This window comes from Pan troglodytes, chromosome 1 (genome assembly GCF_028858775.2).
Source record: "Pan troglodytes isolate AG18354 chromosome 1, NHGRI_mPanTro3-v2.0_pri, whole genome shotgun sequence".
NCBI lineage: Eukaryota > Metazoa > Chordata > Mammalia > Primates > Hominidae > Pan > Pan troglodytes.
The window spans coordinates 110,069,798-110,090,276 of record NC_072398.2 but is presented as its reverse complement, the minus strand read 5'-3'; the positions used below and the strand labels follow the sequence as shown (position 1 = coordinate 110,090,276).

Below are 20,479 nucleotides of genomic sequence, written 5' to 3'. Positions count from 1 at the left end.
TTAATTTCCCAACCTTACCAACTTCGTTATGTAGGCGCTTTTCCCCACTCAGAGAATCCACTGATGAAGGGATTCTCTGTGGATTTAGTGTATTGAGCAGTGGGTTTAGTGTATTGAGCAGTGGGTTAAGTGTATCTCATAAGTTGTTTTATTTTGTCTTTATAAGACACGGAACAAGCATCACTCTCCCCATTTTTTAAGTGAGGGAACCAGGACTCATAGAAATTGTGACTTTTTCAGGGCCATAAGTTTATGTACCATGATCATAAATCTGAACACATTATTGGATCAGAAATAAATTTTACCTACAAATGGTCACAATGATGTGTTGAGAAAAATCCCTTGCCCTATGCTTTCTCACTGATCACAGCACCCAGCTGCAGCATCTCTGGAATGAGCAAGACTTCAGCGGCACATACATAATACTGGCTAATTGCTCTAAGTATGTGACAGCATGATCTCATTTACAACAACCTTGTGAAAAGGCATGTTCACCAGTTAGAATGGCGATCATTAAAAATCAGGAAACAACAGGTGCTGGAGAGGATGTGGAGACATAGGAACGCTTTTACACTGCTGGTGGGAGTGTAAATTAGTTCAACCATTGTAAAAGACAGTGTGACAATTCTTCAAGGATCTAGAACTAGAAATACCATTTGACCCAGCAATCCCATTACTGGGTATATACCCAAAGGATTATAAATCATTCTACTATAAAGACACATGCACACGTATGTTTATTGCAGCACTATTAACAATGGCAAAGACTTGGAACCAACCCAAATGCCCATTAATGTTAGAATGGATAAAGAAAATGTGGCACATATACACCATGGAATACTATGCAGCCATAAAGAAAGAATGAGTTCATGTCCTTTGCAGGGACGCGGATGAAGCTGGAAACCATCATTCTCAGCAAACTAACACAGGAACAGAAAACCAAACACCCTATGTTCTCACACATAAATGGGAGTTGACTAATTAGAACACATGGACACAGGGAGGGGATCATCACACACAGGGGCCTGTCAGGGGCTGTGGGGCAAGGCGAGGGATAATATTAGGAGAAATACCTAATATAGATGACGGGTTGATGGGTGCGGCAAACCAACATGGCACATGTATAATGTGCAACAAACCTGCACGTTCTGCACATGTATCCCAGAACTTCAAATATAATTTAAAAAAAAGAAAAGCCATGATTATTATTCCAGTTTACACATGATGAACTAATGGCAAAAAGAATAACAAAGGAACTTGCCCAATAACTCATGATTGAGCCTGAAAACACCTGATGTCTTTGTGACCTAAAGGTAGTGGGCATTTCCTATGTTGGGGAACTCAGCTGGTGAAAGTTTGGTGCTAATGAAGGTGTTGGCTTATTTGGAAATGGAATCACTAGTTCCTCCTATTTAGATTGATGCAGATTGAAATTCTACCAGACTCCTGCCTCTCTAGGTAAACTGTAAATCCACTTTTGTCTTCCAATATTCTCTATTAAATGATTTTTACTCTATTAATTCTGAACTGCTTGCAATTCAAAGCTGTTTCATACTTTCATTTATTTGTACCTGCTGTTCCCTCTGCCTTGAAAACCTTTTCTCTCCTATTGTTTATTTGGTTAAAGTTTACTCATCCTTCAAGATTCAGCTCAGGTGCCTTTTTAAATTTATTTATTTTTTAATTTTAGGATGCCTTCTCTTACTCTCTAATCCCAGAATATATACCAAGACTCTAAGCTCCTTGAGGGCAGAAAACACCTCTTGCCCATTCTTTTCTAGTCTCTAGAATATAGCATAATGTAGTACATAGTAAGCGCTCAGTAAATATTCATCAACTAAACTAGCTGAAAAGTATTAAAAATTAGATATCCTATTGGATTTGTATCTCTTCTGCCTCTACCTGGTATTCACAGTAAGTTGAATAGTTTTAAGGAGGGTATTGGTGTGTTAATTGATTGGGTAGGATGGGAAACTAGGAAGTCAAGAAATGTACATTTCTTTTCCCTTTTTTTTTTATTGTCCATTTTTTTTGAGAAGGAGTCTCGCTGTGTCACCCAGGCTGGAGTGCAGTGGTGCAATCTCAGCTCACTGCAGCCTCTGCCTCCTGGATTCAAGCAGTTCTCCTGCCTGAGTAGCTGGGACTACAGGCTCCCGCCACCACACTCGGCTAATGTTTTGTATTTTTAGTAGAGATGGCGTTCCGCTATGTTGGGGTCTCCAAATCCTGGCCTCAAGTGGTCTGCCCTCCTTGGCCTCCCAAAGTGCTGGAATTTCAGGCGCGAACTAGGCGCCTGGCCTCTTTTCCACTTTAAATGGAATGATAAAACTAAAAATGAAAAGGACGGGAGAGAAAGAGTCTTTTTGAAATAATATTTGACAGGATTTATTAAGAAGATCACAACAGTAGCTAATAACAATAAATACCATTTGAGTGCTCATTATGCACCAGGCACTTTTCTAGATATTTGACATATTTAATTTAGTGTATTTTCAGTTCATTTTCCTAACTTATGAGATAGATGTTATTTTTTCAACCATTATACTAGTGAAGAGATCAAGGTTCAAATAACTTGCCCAAAGTTATATAAGAATAAAGTAACGGAACCACTGTAACTCCAATGATTCCAAAGCTCTTGGGGAAATGAAAGGACTCTCAGAGAAGGAGAGCACTACATTGGTGGAATGCCTGCAGTTGGGTTTTTTACATAGAATCAACATGGCAGACGGTACAGAAAAGTCACAGAAGGGTGGGAGTCTTTGGCTATAAAATCAAGAGGGGGCCTCCACTGCCCTGTCCTGTTTACACATTTTTCTAATAATGTTGTCTTTAACAAGAAAATATCATCAAAACCAGCTGTAGTGTATGCCTAACTGTACTCTGCAGCTTTCCTTGGCAGTCTGAATCTAACCGCAGTGAGTCAGCCTGTTCAGGTCCCACCCATCCTGGTGAACTTTTCCACTTGAATCTTGAAGTCTTTGGGGAGAAAAAAGAAAAAAAAAAGTGCTGAAAGCAGAAGGCTTTTTCATTTTGGAGAGTTTCTGGAGCTCTGAGTTATCAACAGTCTGGGTAACTTGTGCTAATTTAGGTTAATTGGGGTCCTGTCACTGCCCTCTTTATGTTCCACAATTTTGGTGCTTCTCGAGTGTTTCTCTCTAATTACAGCCTTGGAAAATGAATACTACTAGTGAAGTGCATTTTTATTTTAAAAAAATGCATTCATTCTTCCAAACCACAGTGTCCCAAACATACTGGTTTTGTTTTCACTGGTATCTTAAGACATTCAAAAAGTTACTAGGAGGCAGGGGGTAAATATTAAACTTTCAGCAATCACAAGTGCAGTTGTTTTCCCTTTTCAATCTCATGTTTAAAAAGGGAAACAGAAGGCTTCCACACACAGGCATTCCACAGAATTTCCGTGCAAAGTTTTCATTCCTAAGCAACATTACCAAAGATATGAATCAAATCAATTACTTTTTTTCTTATAGAACTACAGAGTAAAAAGAATGCTTCTGAGTGCTGTAGAATATACAAAGATGGACATGAGATTCCATTCTCAAAGAATGTACAATCTGATTGGGGCATAAAAAAATTTAAATTATACAAGATTTAATTTAAATAACATCTAAGGCAATATTGAAAGAGATATTTCAAGATGGGAGTACTTGCCAAACTAACGTATGTTTTTAAAACTTAAATATGGCGAGGTGTGGTGGTCATGCCTGTAGTTGCAGCACTTTGGGAGGCTGAGGTGAGCGAATCACCTGAGGTCAGGAGTTCGAGACTAGCCTGGCTAACATGGTGAAACCCCATCTCCATTAAAAATACAAAAACTAGCTAGGCATGGTGGCACACGCCTGTAATCCCAGTTACTCAGGAGGCTGAGGGAGGAGAAGCGCTTGAACCCAGAGGGCAGAGGTTGCAGTAAGCCGAGATCGAGCCACTGCACTCCAGCCTGGGCGACAAAGAGAGACTCTGTCTCAAATAAATAAATAAATCTTAAATACTGGGATAGAACATTTTTTCTAATTTGTGCACGCGCGTGTGCGTGTGTAAACTTTTCAAAGTTGTAAATATTAGCTTACATTTGGTTATGCAATTAATAAAGAAACTTTATCAAAAAGAATGAAATTACAAAAGTTGGACAACCCTGAACATTCTGAAAGATATGATTACCAACACAGAAAAGAGAGCAACCACTTTCACAGAGAATGTAGCACTTGAATTAGAATAATTCTTTTTGTAATTTTAAATTATCTCCTTTCTGTCTCCTCATTAAAACTTGTTTTCTTCTCTTCTCCCATTGTTCGAAGAGAAGCCCTATCTTTCTTTCTGTGGACTTTGCAAAGTTTCCATTCTAATGATAGTTTCCATTCCAATACTAAATTTAAAAAATAGCAACAAAGATCATGATACCAATTAATATTTGTAAGTGCTTACAGTGTGCCAAGTTCTGAGAATGCACTTGACCTTATTATCTTATTCAGTTCTCCTAATAGTCTTTTGAGGTTGGTACAACCATTGTCTTTGTTTGTAGAGAGACACTGAGGCTAGGAAAACACTAGTAATTGATGGCAAGTGCTGGAGCTGGGATTTGGACATAAGTGTACTGGTTCTAGTGCCTAAACTCTTAGCCACAATTTTATTATGCTTATTGATAGCTGACCCCCTTATTCATTTGTTTGTTAATCCACTCATCCATTTATGAGTGCATCGTGTGTGCCAGGCCATGTTCTAGCTGTTAGTTGCACAATGATCAAGAATGAATGTATGGAAATATGTATTTTTGGCCGGGCGTGGCGGCTCACGCCTGTAATTCCAGCACTTTAGGAGGCTGAGGCAGGCGGATCACCTGAGGTCAGGAGTCCGAGACCAGCCTGGCCAACATGGTAAAACCCTGTCTCTCCTAAAAATACGAAAATTAGCCAGGTGTGGTGGTGCACACCTGTAATCCCAGCTACTCAGGAGGCTGAGGCAGGAGAATCGCTTGAACCCAGGAGGCAGAGGTTGCAGTGAGCCGAGATTGCCACTGTACTCCAGCCTGGGTGACAGAGCTAGACTCCGTCTAAAAAAAACAAAAAAAAGAAAATGTATGTTCAAGGATGAGTGTTTATATTTCAGTATTCTCTATACCAATACAATATTAGTACTCAAGGTGAGGATTATTTCAAGTGTGGAATATATATACAATAGAACATTATAGAGCAATGTACTGACTTGGGAGGATGTCCATTATAACAAATTTAAGATTAAACAAAACAACGGCAACAACAATTTGACTGAATATTACAAAAAATAAGATCTCATTTTTGAGGGAGAAAAGATGGAAATGTCTGGAAGGATACATACCAAAACATTGATATTGATTATGTCTGGATGATGGAATTAGCCTATTGCCTTCTTTATAACTGAGTATTATATTTATTTTAATTATCTATTCATTGAAAAAATATTCCAGTGCTTTTACTATGTGCAGCATACCTTAAGCATTGCAGATACAACATTGAATAGGCAAACATGGTTCCTGCCTTCATAGAGTCTACAGATTAGCAAATTCCAACAGAATGTAATTATTATTGTAATAGAAGTAAAGAGTGCTATGGAATATATAACTGGGCACTTACTCAATCTGAAGAGATTGGGGGATTCAGGGAAAGTTTCCTAGAGGAAACTGCATCTAACCAGGGTCCTGAAGAAGGAATAAGAAGTAGCCACTAATAAGGGGGTGGGAGTGTGAGAATGAAGAATGTTCCATGCATAGGAAATAGCTTGAATCAAGATCCCGATGAGACAAAGAACCATAGTCAGTATTCCTAGAGAATGGGATGTAAGGAATGCAGAGAACTGAAACCAGAGAAAAGAGAGAGGAGTCATCATACAGAGTCTTGCAAGTTATGTAAAGGCTTTTAAATTTTATCTGAGCTCAAGGGAACTGCTGAAAGCTTTTAGACTGAGAGGTGACATGATCAGATTTTCCTCTTAGAAAGATCCTTTTGGCTTCCTTATGGCCTCTGCATAGGAGGAGTAGTCTAGAGGCAGAGAAAACAGTTGCAGTATTCCAGGCAAAGGTTGGTGGAGATGCCAGTATAAAAATTAGAGAAATGGACAGGTGAAATAAATTTCAGAGGCAGAATTGATAGAGCTAAGCCATTGACTGGATGTAGAACCAGTGAGGCTGAAGAAACCCAAAGATGACTGATCACCAATTCATCTCTTCACTCACATCCTACCCACTGTCACCTTGTCATAAACTTCCAGACTACCTTCACCTCTCTCTTCAATAACGTGAGTTATTTGTTCAAAGTCTGCCTTTTCTGTTAGAACATGAGCTCACTATAGCAGGGACAGTGGTTGTCTTTTCACTTCTAGATACAGTGATTAGCATAATGCCTGGTACATAGTAGGCATGCCCTTTTCTTTTCTTCTTTTTTGTTTGTTTTGAATGAATAAATGATGTCAAGTTTTCTTGCTTGGTCAACTACTAGGTTATGCCCTCCACTGAGAAAGAGAACAACTGGAACAGGCACATGTAGTACTTTTATGACCATTGAAGCAACAGCAACACAAACAAAAAACAGTAAAGCGATTTCTGTTTTTGGAAGAAAAGTAAAGAAGATTCTTCCTGTTGTTAAGGAACTCCAGATCTACTGGGGAGAGAGTCAAACAGATAATCCCAATATACTGTGAAATGGGCCACAATAAGAGTAGGTCCGCAGTGCTGTGGAAGCATTCAGGAGAAGCCCTTGCCCGGGCATTAGGGCCAGATAGGTTTCTTTTAGTAGGTAATATCTGACTTAGATCCTTATGGGTGAGTTGGGATTAGTTAAGTGAGAGATGGGTGGGAATTAAAGAGAAGTGAAATTCTAGGCTAATGCTGCTACCCATGCAAAGTCCTGGAGGCAGCATGAGCCTGGTGAATTCAGAAATAGGAGGCTTTCTGTCATGGATGGAGCAAGGGAGGGTCAATCGGGGTTCATGTTGGCTCTATCTTTTCCCTTATCCCCCTACTTCTGGTCAAGGCATTATTGTTGCAGCCATGGGCATTCATGGTATCACTGTGGACTCTTGGTTTTTGGTTTTTTTTTTTTTTTTTTTTTTTTTTTGAGACATGGTCTTGCTCTGTCATCCAGACTTGAGTGCAGTGGCACAATCTTGGCTCACTGCAGCCTCGACCTCCCAGATTCAAGTGATCCCCCACCTCAGCTTCCTGAGTAGCTGGGACTACAAGAACATACCAGCACGCCTGGATAATTTTGACTTTTTTAAACTTTATTTTATTTATTTATTTGAGATGGAGTTTCACTCTTGTTGCGCAGGCTGGAGTGCAATGGCGTGATCTCCATTCACTGCAACCTCCGCCTTTCGGGTTCAAGCGATTCTCCTGCCTCAGCCTCCTGAGTAGCTGGGATAACAGGCATGTGCCACCACACTGGCAAACTTTATATTTTTTGTAGAGACGGGGTTTCTTCATGTTGGTCAGGCTGGTCTCGAACTCCTGACCTCAGGTGATCCACCCACCTTGGCCTCCCTAAGTGCCACTGTGCCTGGCCTGTTTTTTTATTTTTTGTAGAGATGGGGTCTCACTGTGTTGCCCAGGCTGGTTTCAAGCTCCTGGCCTCAAGGAATCCTCCTGCCTTGGCCTCTCAAAGTGTTGGGATTGGCCTCTCAAAGTGTTTGAGTCACCACACCTGGCAACTCTTGGCTCTTGTGGCCAGAGCAGGTCATAGTCATGCCTTCAAAATTGCCTTCACGCCTAGAAAAAAATGGAGAAAGGATTATTTGAAATCTAGAGAAAAAGGTGAGCCCATAAGTCACTCTCTCTGAATTCCAGAAGCTCAGCAAATAATCTGAGTTGAACCAATTGTGAACAAATACCAAGTCCTGCTGATGTTGATTAGACCAAAGTGATGGAGAATCTAGTTTGGAGTCTGGTAATCCTTGGGAGGCCCCAGCATCACTGCAGCTCAACTGTCATTCCTGCCTTGCAGCTCATTTAACTGCCTCTGGCAGCACTATTTCTGGCTGGGCCGTCTATTTTTGGTGGCCAGGGAAGTTGTTATTTGTTTCGTTTTGTTTTGATATGGTTTACAGTGCTCTAGTGTGATGATGAAGATAACACCCGGTTATTCCAGGATTGGGGGTGTTGTGGGTGTGTTTCTATGTTGGGGAAGGCAGCAGGAACATCATCTTAACTCCTTTTCTTTATCCACATGATGAGGCTGCCTAAGACAGGGTTTATTAATCAACCTGATGCAATAGCTCTGTCATTAGTGCTCTTGTTATCAGGCAAGAAAAGGCTGTGTACAGGATGGGTATCAGTATGCTTCCGAGTGTTAGGGGAAAAAATGGAATGGTATTATTAATATTTTAGCATTTAAGAGACTCTGGAACTTCAGGAATTATGTTAAAATTTCAGAAACAGAGTTTTAGAAGGGTGACTTGTTTGTTGATTGTACAATCCAAAAGAAAAAAGCAGGACTTTGTGGAATTCATAGTCAGTTTTCTGAAGCAGGTATCAGTAGTTGGCTTCTGAGACAAGGGCAGAAACACCATGTTGGCATAAAAGAGTTGATGAGTGGAACACCAAGTTGGTTGGCTCTGGTTGACATTTTCCTTGGTAGAATGTGGTGTGTGAAAATTATACATATTTTTCAGAACAGGCCAAATACGTATGTTTTATGTCAAAACATAGGTCATATGTTTCTGTTTTATCTGAGGGTTATCACAAAACTTTACCTTTTTGTAAAACTTAATCTGTGAATATTCAGTACTGAGAGCCACTTAGAGCATACTTCGTCTGACCCTTCTTTTAGGGCCCTATAATATAGGTAGGATTGGTATACAGAATATTTAGACATGATTCATTCTAAGCCATTTAGCTTTAACTGAACTGAATCAAATTGGACTTTAACTGAGTCTTTATCATTAAAAAAACTCTTATAAAAGATAAAGGATTGGGTTAGTTACTTCTCTCAGCTTTGGTTTATTTCTTTGTCTTCTTTTAAAAACAAAGCTTTATTCAAACGATTAACACGCTATACAGCTCATCTTCTTAAATCTTACAATTCTATGATTTTAGTATATTCACAGAGTTGTGCAACCATCACCACTGTCTAATTCCAGTACGTGTTTCTCACTCCAATAGGAAACCTCATACTCATTAACACTCACTTCCCAGTTTCCCTCTCCCTGGTTCCTGGAAACCACTAATCTACTTTCTGCCTGGATTTGCCTATTCTGGACATTTCATATAAATGGAATTATACAGTATGTGACCTTTTGTGTCTGGCTTCTTTCACATTATCGTATAATGTTGTCAAGGTCATTTATGTTGTAGCATGTATCAGTACTTCATTCCTTTTTATGGCTGAGTAATATTCTATGATTTGGATATGCTAAATTTTGTTTATCCATTCATCAGTTGAAGGACATTTGAAATACTTCCAATTTTGGCTATTATGAGTAATGCTGCTATGAACATTTGTATATAAGATTTCGTGTGGCCATATGTTTTCAATTTTCTTGGGTATACAACTAGGAAAGGAATTGCTAGGTCACATGGTAACTCTTTGTTTAACCCTTTGAGAGCCAACTTTAGTTTATTCATCTTGAAAATGAAGAAAACAATTTTTTTTTTTTTACATAGATCCAGGTTGTCAGATCATTTACGGTCACCACCAGGAAGATTATTTACAGTGAAGGACACTTTTTGAAAAGTTATAGGGGGCCTGAGGTAGAAGAGGGAATACCCAGTTGCAAGTGAATCCCAGGCTCAGAAGGGTCATACAGTCTCATGATTAAGGCCCTGATGCGTATGCAGTATGGGGTCAAACTGTTGGAGTTATAGTCTGTGCTCCTCCGCTTTCTCAGTGAACAAGTCAGTTAACCTCCTGATATCTCTCTGTCCTAGGCAGTAAAATGGGGATCATCATGTCTTCCTACTTCAAAGGTTGTGGTAAAGATAAACGAAATAATACACATGGAAGTACTGTGTACATTGTCAAAACCAATGTAGATGATTGTTGTTGTGAAGATAGTATAATTGTATCTGATTAATTTTGTAATACAGGCCCAAGTCATTCAAAACAGCCAGGAATTAAACTTTTTATTTGTATAATTCAGATTTTATGAGAACAGCATAGAGACGCCTAGACACAGAGATGTATTATAAATAAAATATGTGTATGTAAAATAAACCAGCCGTCTCTTCTTCCTGCCCCATCTCTTCTTGTCTATCCCCATCCCCAGTCCAAAATAAGTTGGGTTCCTGGTTGTAGTTCCCTGGGTGCTAAAAAGCAGGAAATACTCCCCAGACATTTGTGTACCCTTCCCATAGGGCTGTTTTGAAAATATGACAATTAGCAAAGTTATAGGTTAAATCGTCTATTGGGCATCATCCTTGAGTCATTGTTACTGCTTTTGTCTTAGAAATATGGTGTCCTTTACATGCACTTACTGCTTCTGTAGCACAAGGCAGCCGGAGCTCTCAGTCTGAACAGGCAGACTCTCATTACCTTTTAGGGCTACAGGAGAGCTAGTGGGCATTCTGAAATTCTTCACAAAGTGATAGTTCTCTCACTGGCCTTTGGTAGGAGTGTTTCTATGAGAAAATGTGTTTCAAGCATAGAATTTCGGGATGGCCAAAGATCTTAAAAGTCCTCTAGAGCTAACTCCTAGCTGATGTGGGAAAGCTTTTAACAGTATCCCTGAAAGGTGATTCTTGAGTTTTGGTCAAGCACCTTTTGTGACAGGAAGTTTATTCTGTCTCATGATGTATGTACTCAGTAAAAATTTGATGTATAAACATATGGATAGAGTGTGGCAATATCTTTATTACATCTAACTCTACTAGAGAATTCATCCTTATATGTAATTGATAACTGCCTCCCTGTAATTCCTACTTTCATTCCCTTTAAAATAGTTTTAAAAATTATAAGCTGTTTTACAAACAACAGGAATATACAAAGAATAATTAAACACTTGTCCATGTATTGAATATCTAAATGTTAGAAAACATTATTTTTAGTTTATTTTCCTCAGGTGAAAAAACAAAAGTTACCATTACAGATACAGTTGCAACCTTCTTAGTATCCTGCCCAGATCCCAGTCTTCTGACTGCCTTCCTATACTTAACTATTAAGTAGTTTCCCCAAAATGACCCAATGAGAAAAAAGGAGAGCCGGGATTTGAACATTGGTCTTCATGGTTCAAAGCTATTGCTCTTTTCACAGTTCCACGCTACCCACCCTAGATAAATATGTATAATAGTGATCATATTTATTGTCTATGTGTAAATTGATGTAAAGTGTCAAGGGTTACTTAAAGCACTACTCTTCTGTTTTTCTATTTGCCATATTAACTTATTTTTAAAATATTTTTATTTTCAAGGAAAGTAAAGGTAAGAATTATCCACAGATATCAAATTAGTACAGTTAAAATTGTGGAAGTTTGATTATATTTGAAAAGAATGTGTCCATTAAGAAGATTAATCATTTTTTCTTAGTGAAGCTTTATTTTTAGGAGAAAGATCGGTAAAAAATTAATATGTTTTCAAGTACATCCATTATATGAGCTAGCTGGGGGGTCTGAATATGATTAAGCAAATGTCAAGCTGGGTTTTTTTAAAGGCAGACTTGACAGTTGGTTGTGTTAATGGCGCATGACAGGTGGGTGGTAATCCTCCTCCTACTGTTGGCATTGATTGAGTCTTTATTTACGTCGTATTTCTAGTCTGGACTAGAACGTTATTCCAGGGGTGGAATGAATAAATTAAGGAAAAAGAAGGGGACAGCCATTAAGGTTTGGAAGAAACATTCTGAGACCAGAGTAAAGATGTTATATGTACTAGGAGAAAAAGGAAGAACAAAGATAGAAGCACTTCCCCTTGCTCAAGAATCTGCAGTGTTTTATTTCCTAAGCAATGCAGAGGTTATCAACATACAGGCCTGTTTGCCATGAGCTAGTAAGTTGCCGTGTGCATCTCAGGTATGTGTGTTTTTGTTTGTTAAAGCTTTTTTTTTTCTTTTCCAAGTTTCCACATGCAGCGCTGATGTTTGTTAAAGCTGCAAGAAAACAAATAAGTAAAATGAAACCTAAGCAATACAAAAAGAAAATAATCTTCCCAGTCAGCAGTTCCTGGCCCTCCCCACCCCCACTGCCCCCCTCCCTACCTCCACTTCCCTTCCCCTCACTCTTATCCAGATTGAGAGCCAGGATCCTGGAGGGGCAAACTCCAGGCTTCTCACCCTGGCTTTCAAGATCTCCTTGAGACGGCTTTTTATTTCCCCTCATCTCTGTGGCCTATTTCAGGACAGTATGTGCCCTTTGCTTTGGCCTGGTGGGCATACTGCCCTTTTGCTTATGTTCCACCTGCCTGGACTGCCTTGTGTTCTCCCCACTGCCTATTCAAGCTCAACTCATCCTTTGAGACAAGCTAAAGTGCCAATTCTCTGTGGTACCTTCTCTGGCCACCTCTCCTTCCTAATTTTTATAGTTTTTACTTTTTTTTTTTGAGACGGAGTCTTGCTCTGTCACCCAGTGCTGTGGCATGATCTCCGCTCACTGCAACCTCTACTTTCCAGGTTCAAGCAATCATCATGCCTCAGCCACCTGAGTAGCTGGGACTGCAGGCACATGCCACCACGCCCGGCTAATTTTTGTATTTTTAGTAGAGACGGAGTTTCACCATGTTGACCAGGCTGGTCTTGAACTCCTGACCTCATGCGATCTGCTCACCTGGGCCTCCCAAAGTGCTGGGATTACAGGCATAAGCCACCGCGCCTGGCCCAGTTTTTACTATTTGTACAGTTCATATTGTCCTTTATAATTTGTCATATACGATTCCATATTTGTTCAGAACTGTTGTAGAAAGTCCAGATTCTGCAAGGTGTATTAAAATGAGTCTGTTAGAATAATTTATTTTACTTATAATCTTTTTATAAGGAGGAATGCTATTAGGTATGCTTTTTATCCTAAAACATCTACATAATCTTGTGTATCGATTAAGTTGTATTAATCCAATGAGAAATAAATCAGCAGGTTAATTACTCATCCATTCTTTAATTCAACAAATATTTATTGAGCACCAGCTATGTATCAGGCACCATTCTGGGCACTGGTGACACAGCAGTGAACAAACCAAGAAAACATCCCACTTTTCTCAGGAAGTTTACATGCTGGTGGGGAGAGACAGACAAGAAACAAAATAAATAAGAAAATGTATTTTAGAAGGTGATAGTGCTACGGAATAAAAAACAATGAAGGGGGATTCGGAGAGCTGGGATGAGGCACGGGGTGCCTAAAGAGTATTCACTTCACCAAGAAGGTGACATTCAATCAAAGATGAAGAAGGTGAGGAGAGAATCGTGCACCTCCCTAGAGAAAGAGCAGCCAGGCAGAAGGGTCAACAAGTTCAAAGGCCTCGGAAAAGAAAGCTTCTCTTGCTTCCTGTTTTTGAGAAATAACAAAGAGAAACAGTGTGGCTACAGCAGAGAACAGAGGGAGAGTGGTAGGAAGAAGTAGAGGAGGTGATAGGAGAGGCAAGAAGAGGGTGTAGGGCCTCAGGCCTTACAGTCTGGTGAAGGGACGTCACCTTTCACTCTAAGTTAGATGGGAAGCCAGGGGGCTCTCCAGCAGAGGAGTAATCCGACGTATTTTGAAAGGGTCACTGTGGCTGCTGTGCTGAGAATAGACTACAAGGGAACAAGAGTGGGAGCAGAACACCAGTTAAGGGGCTATTCAGATCATGTAAGGAAAAGATGGCAGTACTGTGGGTCAGGGTGGTAGAAATACCAGTGGCAGTAGTGGTAGTATAACATATATATAAAATATATATATAGTAGTATAATAGTATATATAATATAGTATAATATATATTATATACATAATACAACAGCTACAACATATATATTATACTACCATATATGTTATTAATATATATACTATAATGTATAATATACATAGTAAGATTTACAGACAGATGATATGTAGGAGAGAGAATGAATCAAGAATGATTCAAAGGTTTGGACTCAAAAATCTGAAAATATTGAGTTGTTACAAATTGAAAAAAGGTGTAGTGAGGGAGGAGCATGTTTACTGGGAAAGATCAGGAGTTCAGTTTTAGATATCACAAGTATGTGATGTCTAAATTCAAGCAGAGATTTCTACTAGACAGTCAGATATCAATTGGAGTTCAGGGAAAAGATCAGGGTGGGCATGTAAACTTAGAAATGTAAGTGAACAAAACGTCATTTTTCTACGTATTCTAGAATAAGTGTTCTACCAAATATAGTTTATTTGGGACTATTAAAACAAACTTTTTTCATATTATTGGAAATCTATGAGAATAATATAGGTGAGCCAGCCCATATATAACAAAGCAAAACGTACAATGTTTATGGAATATTTTCCTGTTCATTGATTCCACAAATATTTAGGGAGTGCTTCCTGAGTACTATGCAACAAGAATACAAGGACACAAAATATGCCTTGTCAGCTCTCAAAACACTCTAGCCAGGTTGAGGTCATCGTAAACAGACTGTGACAGCACAATGGGATGAATGCTGTTGGAGAGGTCTCAGGTTGTTATGGAAGCTGTAGGAGTTTATGAAGACGTATTAGTTAGTCATTGACTTTTTCCTTGGGCAACTTCAGACTAGTTGGAAAGATCAAACACACAAAAAGTCGCGTAACTCTAAAAGATGTAAATAACCCTTCAAGATAACAAAAGCCACATCATAAGGCAGCATATGAACACTTGTTGAATGTTAATATCTGCCTTAGAATTCAAAAGAGGAAGAAGTCTTTCCAGGCTAGGGTAACAGGAAAGGCTTTGCTTGGGTGGAATTTGGGAACACTCAAGTTGAATGATCTAAGCCAAGAGTTGAATATGTACGGCTAGATCTTGGGTGAGAAGACTCGGTTGGAGATTTGGGAATTGTTTCGAAGGTGAAAGTATAGCCCTAAAAGTGGATAAAACCTCCGTGGATAAAAATGTGAAGAAAAAAAAAGTAGAGGGCTAAGGACTTACCATCATTTAAATACCCTCTTTCAGGAGCTGGCAAAAAACACAGAAAAGGAGCCAGAGAGATAGAAGAACAAGATATCATGGAGGAAATAAGCATAAATGTCCAACAGAAATCTAGGATGCATAAGAATACCCTGGATTCATACACAGTTTTACTTCCTGTAAAACTTTTATGAAATTATTTTACCTGATAAAGGAATCTAAGTAGACAGCCAAAGCATGATTAAACACTTATCTAGACTCTGGCAGCCTGGCTCCCCTTGAGCAAAATGGAGGTGATATTAACTGGGTTATCACCTTGAAGAGCTTAGACCAGGAAAGGGCCTTAAAAATAACTAATTTTGGCCAGACGCGGTGGCTCATGCCTGTAATCCCAGCACTTTGGGAGGCCAAGGTGGGCGGATCTCAAGGTCAGGAGATCGAGACCATCCTGGCTAACACTGTGAAACCCTGTCTCTACTAAAACTATGAAAAATTAGCCGGGCACGGTGGCGGGCACCTGTAGTCCCAGCTACTCAGGAGGCTGAAGCAGGAGAATGGCTTGAACCCGGGAGGCAGAGGTTGCAGTGAGCTGAGATTGCACCACTGCACTCCAGCCTAGGCAACAGAGCAAGACTCTGTCTCAAAAAAAAAAAAAATCACCAATTTTTAAAGCCATTTCATTTTTTAAGTGAGGACAGTTAGGCCTCTAGAGAAATGGTCTATAACATAGCTATTTAGTAAGAGAACTGGGAATGGAAAAGGTATTTTGAGTTGTTTTAACTTAGACTTTTTTCTTCACTGTCTCTAACTAAGCCTAGTTGGCATTCTCTTATTCTAAGAATTCGGATTTAGTGAAAATAGTTAAATGGATTTTAAATGTGTAGTTTTTTTTTTTTCAAATGGTAAATATTTGGGCTTGCCTATTTTGCCTATTTATAATCTAAATCTATTTGGGAGAATGCTTCACTCTAATTATGCCCTCCTGAGGCCACTTTATCCACTCAAACATTTTTTATTTTTCAAGGCAAAGTGCAAATTCAACTCCTAATGAAGCTTTCTCTGATCACCCCAGTAAGAACTGACTACTCTTTTTTACGGGCTCCCCCAGAGTCAACGTTTTTTAAACTCAGGCTGAAACTTATTAGTGGGTCATGAAATCCATCGGGTGGGTCACTGGCAGAAAAAGAAATAGGAAATATCAGAGGACATCACACATAGTGATGGTGACAATTACTTTTTGAAACATTTACTTCAGTTAAGACTATGCATATGTACTAGATGGCAATGTAACATATAAAAGTTGAAAAACACAGGTTTGGAGGATCATAATGTAAAACACATATCTTAACATATCATGGCCAGCTGTATGGCCACGTAGCTCTTTGAGGGTTGGGACATTCTTGATCTATATATCCCTCATGCCCAATGTCCTACCTGGTGAGTACTCAGGAGTTGTTGACTGGAATGATTATGAAGGTTTGAGAAGGAATTGGAAGAATGAAAAGCAGGTAGGTTGGGGAGGAAATGAGGGCTTGAATTAAGTGTAAATTTTGTAGTTTCCTTTATCTTGAATGTTAATATATATTTTTTTCAACCTAATATTATTGCCACAAAGAACCCATGTTTGTTATCTGTGCTGTGGGGTTGTCTCCCATCACCTTCAATGTAATATGGTATAAATAATACTTCCTGCTAATGTTGCAGCTGTCACTCAAGGATCTTAAATTACTTTAGGAGCAAGATCTGGTGATGAGTGCCCGGCTCCACTTGGCAGGTGCCAGAGTTAAGAACCAGTGACTGCCTGAAATCTCTGGGCTCCAGGATGACGGCTCCCTCTCTGTCATCCTCCCACACTCTCTTCTGCCCATCCCTTCTTCCATGGAGGGAGGATCCCTTGACCCTGCCTCTTTCTGAGCTTTGTAACTGGTAAATAGAGTCTGCAAAGATTCCGCTGAGCTAGAAGATTTGCTCTTTCTTTGCGGGTAGCTATGGTGTGTTTCGGGGGAAGGCTCATGGCAATAAAGGCTATTAGTTGAACTGCCTCAGAGCTCAAAAAGCTTGGGACTGAAAACTGCAAAGGAACTCATTAGAAGTCAGCTCTGGATTATCAACGGAAATGGAGACTCCTCTGGTTAGAAGCTCTTTAAGATTTGCACTGGACAGAAAGGGGATATTTGACATGCGGTTACCTTTGTGGGCCATTTTATGTACATGTGGTCTTTTCTATAGCAACCTTATTTCTTGCTTCTGGCCACACTCCTTTTGGTCTTACAGTCCAAATCAGCCACAAGTCATTTAAATACCCCCTCCCCACCCTCTATTTCCTTCTCTTCTTTGCAAACCCACTGTCACCTTGAATATCTCCCCTCCCCCTTTCCTGGAAGCTCTTGGGGGTCAGTCTCTCTTTTCCAAGAAGCTGTTAACTGCCTACAGTTGGGCCTGGGAGGCTCCAGGAGGGTGATAGCAGAGTCCTGGCTTGGAGTCGGGTTACACCACTTGTGTCTGAGTTCACGCAGCATGTTCCTCTGTCAGAGATTCCGCAAATATCTCCCTGAGGTAAAAAAGGAAAGTGTGCTGCGCTCCAGCACCCAGAGCAGTGAGCCCAGTCCCGAGTCCCGGAGAGAGCTCCAGCAATAGGGGCCATGTCGCCACAGCCCCAGCCTCTCGGTCCGCAGCCTCAGCAGCGTCCCAGCCGGCTGGCTTCATGCTGCGGTGCAGCTAGCTGCACCATGTTCCTGGGTTGAGGGGGCAATTGGGCACGCTCCTCCCCATGGGTTGCCCATCATGTCTAATGGATATCGCACTCTGTTCCAGCACCTCAATGACCTGAAGAAGGAGAACTTCAGCCTCAAGCTGCGCATCTACTTCCTGGAGGAGCGCATGCAACAGAAGTATGAGGCCAGCCGGGAGGACATCTACAAGCGGGTGAGTGCAGGGGCCCGCTTCTCCGGGGCAGGGGCAGGGGCAGGGGCAGGGGACGGTTTGGCCTGCCAGTCGGTCGCTATTCTAGGCTCTTCCTAGCTGGCGCTGTGCTAGTCAGCGAGAGAGGTGGGTTTTCGTCCAGCTCTGGTCACCTTCACCACCTGTGACCTTGGACAAGCTCATTTCACCTCTCTGGTGCCTGCTTTCTGCTTTCCTTCTCTGTAAAGAAAGACGACTGGAATAAATCAGAGCCTCTCTCAAACACTGACGTGGAACTGTGCGGAACAATCACCTTGGGAGCTGGTTTAAAATGTAGATTCCATGCCTCACCCTAGGGATTCCGATGTAGTAATGTGGGGGAAGGTGGGGGTAGAGGGTGGGGCTGGGGTGGATATTTGCATTTTTAAAATTTATTTATTTTAGAAACAGGTCTTGCCCTGTTGCTCAGGCTGGAGTGCAGTGTCACCATCATAGCACTGCAGCCACCAACTCTTGGGCTCAAGTGATACCTTCTGGCTCAGCCTCCTGAGCAGCTGGGACCACAGGCACAGGACACCAGGCCGAGATAATTAAAAAAAAAAAAAAAAAAAATTGGCAGGGCACAGTGGCTCATGCCTGTAATCCCAGCACTTTGGGAAGCCAAGGAAGACAGAAGGCTTGAGGTCAGGAGTTCGAGACCAGCCTGGCTAACATGATGAAACTCCGTCTCTACTTAAAAAGTACAAAAATTAGCGGGTGTGGTGGCATATGCCTTAGTCCAAGCTACTTGGGAGGCTGAGGCAGGAGAATTGCTTGAACCCAGGAGGCGGAGGTTGCGGTGAGATGGGATTGCGCCGCTACACTCCAGCCTAGGTGACAGAGCAAGAGTCTGTCTCAAAAAAAAAAAAAAAAAAAAAAAAAATTCGTACCAAAGGGGTGGCACTATGTTGTCCAGGCTGGTCTCAAACTCCTGGCCTTTAGATCCTCCCACCTCAGCCTCCACAGTTGTTGGTATTATAGGCATGAGCCACTTTGCCTGGGAAAATATGCATTTTTAAGCAAGATCCCTGAGGTGGCTCTGAAGCAGATCATCTCCAGGTCATACCTCTCCTAGAGAAAGTCCCCTCCTAGCTCCAGCTTGGTGGGGCAGAGAATGATGCTATGGAGAAAAGGGCAGGGGCTAAGGGTGTTTCTGTTCCTTGAGAAATTCATGTTTGCTTTTGAAGATGACTATGCAGATAAGCTTTTAAGACAGAATCTTAGGCATTTTTAGTCTTTGGAATAGCTTGCCTTAGAATGAAGAAGAGAGTAACCTGTGGGATAGCAGTTGGCCTGGGTGGAGTGGGAGGGGAAATGGCCTCTTCCTTGGATGGGAGGGCTATCTTGATTGATGGGTCAGTGATCGGGGTGGGGAAGGAAGACCTACTGGATTGGCTGAGCTGTGAGTGAGATAGGACAGCACCTTGATAAGAGGACATTGGGCTATGGGTTATGAGAATTAAGCCTCGTAGCTGGTCACCACAATACTGGTTTCCTCAGCCCTCTCTGTGTCTGGACAAGCAGGACCTGAAGTGGCCCAAGTGACCGGGGACTGGTTGCCTCTGACCTTATCGGAGATTCTAACTCTCCAACTGTTTGCCCCAGAGGACTATACAAATACCATTTTCTATGTGTGCTCTGTCCTGTCAAGAGGATGGATGACTGGGAAGCGATACAGGCTGCTAGATAACATCTTGGATCAGGGAAATAGCTGGTGTCTATGAGACCCAAATGATTATTTAGTTAATTCAATTAATGTGTATAGCTAAATCTGGGGGATTTAACTCTATTTCCTGTCTCTCCTGCATTTCCATGTTTTAAGTCCAAATTTTCCAGAAGTTGGTCCAGATTCACCTTTTATCTTTTATGTGGCTATGTAATGAGTGTGCCTCATTGGAGCTGCCACGTGTCAAGAAGGATATTGCCAAGTGAGGGTTGGTAACAGAGAGATGGGGAGAGATGGAGGATGAGTGGGAGGTTTTGCCTTAGGGTTAGGGTAGGAATAGTGGATGGATTTATTCACTGTGCAGAGGGAGGAACTTTCCCCATTAACTGTCTTCAGGGCAAAGAAGGAAAGGACAATTTCTTAGGTAATTTGAGGGAAAGGATTTTGTTGTTGTTGTTGTTGTTCTGAGACAGAGTCTCACTCTGTCGCCCAGGCTAGAGTGCAGTGGCACGATCTCAGCTCACTGCAACCTCCGCCTCCTGGGTTCAAGCGATTCTCCGGAGTAGCTGGGACTACAGACGCCTGCTACCACACCTGGCTAATTTTTGTATTTTTAATAGAGACGGGGTTTTACCATGTTGGCCAGGCTGGTCTCGAACTTCTGACCTCAGGCGATCCACCCGCCTCAGCCTCCCAAAGTACTGGGATTACAGGCGTGAGCCACTGCGCCCCACCAGGATTTTTTTTTTTTAAAGCTGAATCAGATGGCTGTGTGAATCATTTGATCTCACTCTCTGCTCCGCCCTAGCGAAAGATCTTTAGGAAACAACTTTGGGTGGGGTGTGAGAAGGCACCATTTCTCACCT

At 41.1% G+C, this 20,479-nt stretch overlaps 1 pseudogene; it reads left to right on the top strand.

Moving 5' to 3' along the window:
* LOC112204998 (myomegalin-like) overlaps positions 1 to 20,479 on the top strand; it is a 92,551-nt pseudogene that overhangs the window by 26,822 nt on the left and 45,250 nt on the right.